Source organism: Phragmites australis, chromosome 6 (assembly GCF_958298935.1).
Source record: "Phragmites australis chromosome 6, lpPhrAust1.1, whole genome shotgun sequence".
Lineage (NCBI taxonomy): Eukaryota > Viridiplantae > Streptophyta > Magnoliopsida > Poales > Poaceae > Phragmites > Phragmites australis.
The window spans coordinates 42,164,271-42,173,635 of record NC_084926.1 but is presented as its reverse complement, the minus strand read 5'-3'; the positions used below and the strand labels follow the sequence as shown (position 1 = coordinate 42,173,635).

The window sequence follows — 9,365 nt, the reverse complement described above, 5'->3', positions numbered from 1 at the left end:
TGCGTCCCTGAGATAATTATCAATATCAACAGCTGGTGGGAGTCCTTCATCAATACTGCCATTCGGGAGGACTTGATCCATTTCCCCTTCATTAAGGCCTTCCTCACCATGTTTGTTCCAAATATGATATCTCTCTTTGAATCCACGCCATAACAAGTGATCGTACACATTATCAGATTTTGGGAACTTCTTCTCATTCTTGCAATCACAACATAGACACCACATTGCCTTTTTACCGCAACCTTCCATATCTGCCACCGCGGCACTCATGAAAGACTTCAGCCCGCTCATATACTAGTTATAAGTATGGTAATCAAGGTACATCCAATTTTGATCCACCATCTACAAATGAAAAAATATTCATTGTTAATAGAAACCACATAGTAGCTAGAATAAGTATAAAAATTCTAACTCAATTTAACTATATTAAGTGTGTGCGAGTGTTCTAGTGAGATTCAAGCCAACAATTAATATCCAATATGATACATGTTATCTATGGCAAAGGATCCTATCTAATTTCTACATATGCAAAAATAGGTCCTAATCACATTTGAGGATATGTGTCCCGCGTAGGTTTCTATGCTCTTATACATTTCTAGAGAAAATTTTAGCAGCACCTTCCCGCTGTTCTCCAAATACACATCTCGACAACAAGCCAAGAGGGTGTGTATACAGAGAACAACAAAAACATGCCACCGAAATTCTCTCTAGAATCATACAAGAGCATGAAAACCTATTACTCGGGACACATATCCTCGAATTATCCAAGGTTCATTGACAATTCAGGAGCATCTTCTTATAAATATGACGAGTTTTCGAATCATATTTATAATCAAACACTCCCGAACGAGAGACGTATGTTACAAATGTACACTAATCCACTTTTACGAATACAATTAACATAATTGCGTCATATACATATCAAGATTTGGGAGAAAGAGAAATTGCGAACAGTGCACCAACTCAAACCCTAAAATCTAGCAAATAGGAGAAAGAGGAGGAGGATAGGGGGATGCAAACCTTCAAAGTCCAAGGCCGGGGGACAATCCACATATATCAAGATTTGGGAGAAGGAGCAAAATTGTTGATTCCAACTCAAACCCTAGAAACCACAATGCATATATAAGCAAGAGGAGGAGAAGATGGGGAGACAAACCTTCAAAGGCCAAGGGACAATCCCAACTTCAAATCACCAATATTTGATATTGGTCCTCAACAAAATTGCCAAAAAATCACCCCTTTGCTGAGCAGCCGGTAGACAAACACTGTCTTGTCGTGCTTCTCAGGGTAGAAAATAATAGTAAATATCAATCATTAGTGACGGGTTATAAGGACACACATCACTAATAATTTTACATTAGTGATGGGTGATACGGACACTCGTCACTAATGATTTCACATTAGTGATGGGTACTAAGAAAACATTAGTTAACAACTATGATCCGTCACTAATTACATTCACATTAGTGATAAGTGACAACAACAACCCGTCACTAATGAGGAGGCTACATTTCGTGGTATGTGCCCCCTCTACTTATCACTAATGACTCCATTATTAGTGATGAGCTTTAAGGTAACCCGTTACTACTATCTTTAGTGACAGGTCGTTCCCTCACCATCACTAATAGGGGGTCATTGGTGGCGGGTGTTGGTCGGGTCCCAACCAAGGTCACACATTAGTGATGGATCGTCACTGGACCCGTCATTAATAGTGCATTAGTGACATATACAAAGGAGTCATCATTAATGATGTGTCTCCTTCGATGATTTCTTATGTAGTGAAGTAGATTATAGACATCACAATATACCCAATAGAAAAGCCTCCATAGACATCTTGCAGTACGTTTTGGGGAGCCATTCATGGCATTGGTGCCCTTGTGGGGCACCTAGAAGTCATGCATCTTCCTTCTTTTGTTTTGGTTCTCTTCTTTACATTGCGGCCCGAGGCTTCTGTGAGGCAGACCTATTACCCCATCGGAACACACACACACAGACTTCCATGAACAATACACTCTACTTATTAATTTCATGAACAAATTATAGTACTCTCTAATTTGGATATATATGTGGAAATCGTATTAGTAAATTGGTCAAAACAAATACTATCATAGTATTACATGTTTGTAACGGTTTCTAATATATGATTATAAATTTAGCGGTTAAAGTTAGCAATCCTTTTGACTTTGAAAAGTTAATTAAGTAATTTTTTCTTGATCAGAAGAAGTATATATGATCCACCAAACAATTTAAATTCTGATTTTGTAAGTCCTCATTGCTTGCCTTAATGATGATTTGCAATCGACAGCTATATCTTAAGATTCCCCCAATTAAAGCGATTATGTTTTTGGTGTCTATGTACATAAGCATATGGGGCTGTTCTAAATTTTGCACATTTCGCATATATAAGCCCACAAATCTTCCCCATAGATATTGATTCTACAAAATAGAATCAAAAGAGCACCGGTTCTGATCTTCTCTACAATCTCACTTCCCTTGATATATGCATGTCTGTTGCTCTATGTGCGCATGCATGCATACGTCACCACCAAAGGATTCCCAGTGACAACTCCAATCCAAACAAAATTTTAAGTTTGTGGAGAGGTCAAAACAAGGATTCAGTTTCAAGCTTCCATGGGGGTCCCATTTATAAAGGAAAAGTAGAGAGGATGAGTGAGAACATTGTAAAGCTCTCGTGCGCTGCCCCTGCCTGCCATTTTCTTTATCCGCAAAGGAATAGATGCTTCCTTCTTTGACAATTAAGCAAATATTCTTCTCAAACATTCTCCAAATGTGGTTCAATTGATCTATTATAACTCTAGCTATAGTGCCTTTCCTTAAGCAATAAGAAACCGATAGAAAAAGAAGTATATATGGGAACCACATCGGCTTGGTATATACAGTTCCATTGTGAAAATGAAGAATATAGTTACTGTAATTTTTTAATCCACAACCCTACTTAAAATTTTGATGATATGAAGGTGTTAAGTTAGGATATGTCATCGAGCCGAACTTGATCCAAGCTTGTGCTTGAGGCTGATCTAATATAGCTCGACACGACCAAACATTACGGGTACTCCTCGCAGGAAAAAAAAGCTTGAGGGTGCTCAAGCTCACTCTATAAGGCTCTGTACCTCCATAAACGCATGCATAGCAGTATATCTTAGGTTCAAATACACGCTTGAGCTTAATTGTAAATTTAAAATGGTAGGTTAATATATTTTAGCATATATATATGTATGTACTCAAGTTTAATCGATCCAAGCCTGAGCTCGGTAATGGTCGAGCCAAAGTATATCAATCTCTCTGGCATCGTTATAAATTACTTGATCTAGTTGAGTGTTGTCCTAGCATGTGTACCGTCATACTATTTAATATCTGGTCAATGGTATATTTATGAATATGCATATTGTCCATATATGAAAATGTATGAGTACTTTTGTCTCGAAATTTAATTTCGTAATTAGATTCTACAAATACTATATTACAATATAACTGACTATCAAAATTGTGTTTTAGAGGCCATGCCAGTGTACGTCCAAAAGGATGTTTGTTTTTTTACATTAGGGACCAACATGACCGTGCAATTTTTTTTAAGAATTTACAAACTAAAATCAATTTGATGAAACACCATCTGTTTTGATAAGGCATCATCAATATAATATACTTCCGCCGACATCATCATTAAAAATGTATGTAACTTTCTGGTGAGTGGAGATCACTGCTACCAAAAAAAAAATCTGCATGGAAGTGGAAGCAAAAAGACTATATTCCGAGGAACAAAGCAATATGCAGCCTTGTGCATATACTCGTTTCTATTTGATGTCTGCTTTGTTCTGAGAAGAAGTTATTGGCTTGTCCTGTAGCCTAAGTAATAATAACCTTGTGTTGTCTTTATCATGCGCATGGATGCAAAACTAAAAGACAGCACTTCGACAACAAAAGTCAACTAATCTATTTAAGGCAGGCATGCAAAACCGATCGATGCCCCCGTTAGATTCCGATAAATATTTTCGCATAATATTATTTCCAATAAATTTCAGTAACTTATATATATTCTGGTTAAGAGGTTGTGGTTCCATGGAGATTTTCCTGGTAATCTCATTAATTGATGCAAAAACTAGCTGAAAACCGAAGAAATTTTCAGATAATTTTGAAGAATCTTAGCCTCCATTGGTTAGCAAGGGACAACTGAAAAAGAACATGAATATATATGTCAAATTTACGTTACTGCAGATTTTACATGCAAACGTAGAAGGAATCATCTGCTTAATTTACTGAAGAATTAAAAATACACGATGATACTTCCTTTGATTCAACCTCTTCCAACCATCTGATTCGAGCCCTAGCTACTTGTGCGCTAGATCGCTAGGTAGGAGATAGCGAAGCATATATGATGATAATTTTTTAATTATATATATACACCCAAAAAATGTTGATTATATATTTCATCCTCAAATTATACCATGTTCATCGTCTAACGAATTTTGAACTAGTAGAGAAGCTTGTAACTTATTAGTACTAAGTCACAGATTCGATACGACAATTCACATGCAAAAGCTAGCTGCGTCGCCTAGTTAAACATACTCTGAGTAAAGCTGGTATTTAACCTTTAATTAGCTTGTTGATTAGTTGAGCTAAAAAATCACATCCACTAGGCATAAGATAGCTTACACTTCAAGCACACATTCGGAGATGCCCCCCCCCCACACCCTAGCTAACCAGTCACTTTTCATTAATTATTAATTTGGCAGGTTCTCCGATCCTTTAGTAGCACCCATCATGCAAATAAACCCTAAGTACAGTGGTCTAAGATTCTGCACAGTCAGGAAACAAAATCTAAGTAGAGGCAAACAAAATTTCGTCTCTAGTTTAACATTTTCTGAAAAACAGACAGCAATTTCTGAATGTAGTTCAACATTTACTAAAACATATCAACAATTTCTAAAACCTAGATCAATTTTTTTTTACAAAATCGTAATTTTTTTTATTGAGTATTCACTTTATAATTAAGGTTCTAGTGAACATTCATTAGTGAGCAATCCACTATATATATACATTACAACAAATCTGCTATTATGTGACCATAAGTTTTCGTCACACTATTGAATATTTATCGTGACATTAAATTTATAACGGCTGTATGGCGAAATTTGTTTGTCACATTTCTTTCATCTCTAATCAAATTTAGTGACAAATTAAAGTTTTTTCATCATAGAAATTATGACGATGTTGTATCATCATTACTTTTATGACATTATGCATCATCACTATTGAAACAAAAAATGTTACAAGTTGGTGGCTGTGGTGCTGCCATATGGATAGCGATTGTCATAAATTCTGCAACCTAGTGGCATGGATCTGACGTGGTAAAATATTATGATGAATTTTGTCGTCATGATTTAGCGAAAGGCCCATTGATTGTTGAGTCTATATTGATTGCTGAGCCAAAATAATGTGGGCTTAGCCCATTTTGAGGCCCAATTTGGTTTTGACCGAACCCATTTTGAGGCTTAAATCGGTTTTTTGCTAAACCCATTTTGAGGCACAAAATGCTATCACCGTACTATCCGGTGAATGCAATCTTCAAAAACCCTAGACTTCAAGCTTTGTTCTCACCGGATAAATCGGTGTGAACAAAATGCTAGCGTCGGAGTTTTATGTTTACGCCGTACAATTACTCAGAAGTGTCTCGAGAAATCCTTCTTAACACCGGATGTTCCTATGACCTACCGGAGTTTTGCTCTCTATCCAGTGTTCACAATATTCCGCTGCCAACTCCTCTCCTCCATCTTCTATACATCGGATGATCTGGTGATGACACCGGAGTATTCACCGGACTAAAAGTCTGGGAGTAAACCCTAATTTGAACTCACCGGATGATCCTGTGTTTAAAATAAGCTATTACTGAACTATCCGATGTTCGCATTAATTTTAACTCGAGCCAAATTTGAGTGTCAACACTAGTTTATAAGACCTAATTCTATAGTTCATACGATTTATAATTGGATAGCTCCCACAAACCAAAATACAATAATAATGGTCATAAACCCTAGATAGAATCAAACAGCCACAAGTTTACATAATATGCTATCTCCTAGGTCTCAAAATCATGAAAATAGAAACCAAATCAATTCATCAACAGTTGGAGCTACATCAAGCTGATAAGCAGAACCCAAAAATTTTAGGGAGTAGATGGACCTAACCCTGATTGAAGCTTAGTAGTTGATGAAGGAGGACATTAGTTTCTTGTGTTGTCTTCTTCAAACTACCAATCTCTTCTGACTAGTTTTTCATTGCTATTTCTGATTCTTGTGCCTATTTCTTCAAGGTATCCAACTCTTACTACTAAGCATTAATTTGTTGTTGAAGTTTTGCTACTCCTTGTTTCTCGGTCTCAAGTTCAGCCTGAGGCTCTTCTACCTGCAAAGAAACGCCACCTTTGGAGCTTTTCTTAGACGCTGACTGAAGGCCCACATTTTGAAGAAATGTAGTTGATTGCAGAACTTGAGAAACAACTTCAGTAGCAGACTATGGTTCATGTCCATCTTGTATTGGTTCAACCATGATTGCTTTCATGTCAGCTTAGCAATAGAAGGATAACAACTCAGACTTCCATAGTGTACTCAGATTTTTTTCAAGTGTACTTCATGTAGAAAAGGAAAAAAAGAAAATAAGGACTTACAATAGCTTTATTTACTAGCTCACTAAAACATATATTCTTACTGCAATGGCAATCCTTGAAAAGATCAATCATGGTGGGCTCTACATCTTTATATTTGTCTAGCTTCTAAAATGATGTGCAAACAACTTCAAATTGTTAGCTTGGAACATGATCAAGATTTCATGAGTAGTGATCACAAACATCATTTGTTTAGTTTCTTACCATGACATAGGCCTGTGCAATGTAGCACTGAGAGCTTGTCCGCTCCTGAAACTGGACATTCTCATGATTCAGTTGGTTTTTGATACACTTGTCCTGCAGATGATACATTTGTGTAAGATAGACTAATAAAAATTACTAAATACTAAAAATACTCCAAGGATTTCACTTTCATGAAAATACGGTACAACATTTAGAAGCAACAATGCCATATATGGATGTGACATCCCAAGAATGTCCAAATTTCATTAAACAGAAAGTGTGATGTTTAGCAGCAAACATCTTGCTTAACCATTAATCCATATGTTTCGGTTCGTGCTAAATTCAAGTGTTCTGAAAAAATGGTTTTTTGGTTGCACATTTTTATCTGACTGACAAACAACATTTGTAACATAGGAGGAATCTAAATCTGAAACTCAATTGAATAAGACTCATACCTTGTGTTTTGAGCTTGACCACATCTCCACCAGTTCTCTCCATTAAGAGTCAGTCATACACTTCGTAGGCGATGTGGTTCTGACTTCATTTGCTGGTACACCATTGACGTATTGTTTTTTTAGCATGTACCTCATCTATCTTTATCCACCCTTTAGCATATCAGAACATTCATTTCTCACTACCTTACTATTGGTGTCTATGGTAAATTGGCCATAGTAGAGAGCATGAACATCAAGAAAAGAGAATGCAAAGGATACAATGAACTTTGACAGAACAAGTAGAATAGAAATTGACTTCACTTTTGGTCAAGAGTTGATATACTTACATCAACTTTGCCAATGTAGTTTGTAAGATGAGACTCATTCTTCTTGTACTCCTTCCAGTGTGGAAGGATTGGTATATGCTGCCTAAGTATAATCCCACACTCTGATGCAAGCTTTGCAGCTTGCATAGGTGCCTCTGGCCGTCTCTTCCCTTCAGAAATATGGATTGCAATCTTACTGCATAACCCTCTGCTTATCCTATCAAGATCTTTCCCCATTCTTCTTCCCCTTTGCCCTTGTTGTGTACTGGCAGTTAATGCACCTGACAAAATTACATTCATAGAGTTAGTGTAACTCATTTAGTTGCTATTTGCAATAGTGTAAAGAATATTTACCTTGCACAAAGGAGATACAATCACTTGCCTTCATCGCTCATATGGATCTAGCCCTCATTTTGGGTTGGAGAATTAGTAGATACCAATGCATCGCGTGTTGCAATAGATAGGCTTAGGGTCGGCACTTCTTGTAGATCTAGATTCATACCATGGAAAACTTCCGTAGTTGAAGTCAATTCCCTTGTCTTATGCCTAGTGACTCTAGTAGGTTGCTCTTGTTGCTCAGGTGCTACCACTCTCTTTGATGCTTTTGCTCCTTCAACAGACATGCTGCCAATCTACTTGGAACTCTTGTTAGGTAGATCCTTAGAAATCTGTGAAGCCTCAATAGGCAGAATAAAAGAGAATTAGATCCAAATTAAGTAAATTGCATAATCGAAGCTAATGAGAAATAACACTACAACAGTGATAGCACAAACTTGCACATGCAAAGAAGAATTAATACCTTATCAACTACCTCTTGTTCAGAGTCCTCGTTCTCTTGAGGGTCATACAAAGAACATGAATCTTTGGGACCACTTGCGCTGGCCTTCACCGCAAGGCAGCGCTACCGTCTCCGTCAGGATGTGCCGCTTTGCTGTGCCACCATGGGGCACCGCAAATCTATGATGCGAGGTGTGCACCATCGCCTCTGGTATGTGCCACCGGAGTGTGTCATGATCATCGCCATCTCTTTTTTTTTAGGGGGCGTGCAGCTATTTTAGCGCTGGGGGCGTGATCTGTTTTCTCGCCAAGTCCCAAAACAGACTTGTTGCTCTGGCCTGCAAGTGACAGGTAGGCCATAGATTTATGTATATATAAAATTTTAGATGTCAAGGATTCGAACTCTCTCCATAGCTCAGTGGTAGTGCTGATCCTCCTCATCCGATCGGTCCCAGGTTCGAACCTTAGGGTGGATTGTTCTTTTCTATTATGCATCCCTACTTTTCACCTCATACTTACATGTGGGACCACGGCTGACTGGTAGGCCACGCTTGCTTTATCCATGCCAGAATTTTATGACAATATAACTTTGTCACAGGTGCTAACCGAACTCTTCTGACAAAATTGTTTCGTCACAACACTTTAGTGTATCGGTCTGTGATAATTTTTGCTGGGCCTTAGTGACGGTTGTACCACTATTCATCGCTAAAATGCAGTGTTATAACCCCAAATTAATTTTTATGATACCTTCTAGAAAAAACGTCTTAAATCAATGAAGGTTTGCAGCATTGTTGTAGTGATAGTTGATGCGCTTACAATCAGCACTGTAGCTTGCAAGTAGCTACATGATCTCTACTTGTTGCAACTATGCCCAATTAAAAGGATCTGTGTAATTGTTAATCAACCTAAACTTAAGTGTAGAGTTTCTTTGTTCTTTGGCCAAGAAATACAAGTCACTACGTAGGA

General features: G+C 37.6%; 1 pseudogene; it reads right to left on the bottom strand.

Moving 5' to 3' along the window:
• Window positions 1-6,198: 6,198 nt before the first annotated feature.
• LOC133923244 (uncharacterized) lies at window positions 6,199-8,602 on the bottom strand (annotated as a pseudogene).
• Between the last annotated feature and the right edge of the window lie 763 nt (window positions 8,603-9,365).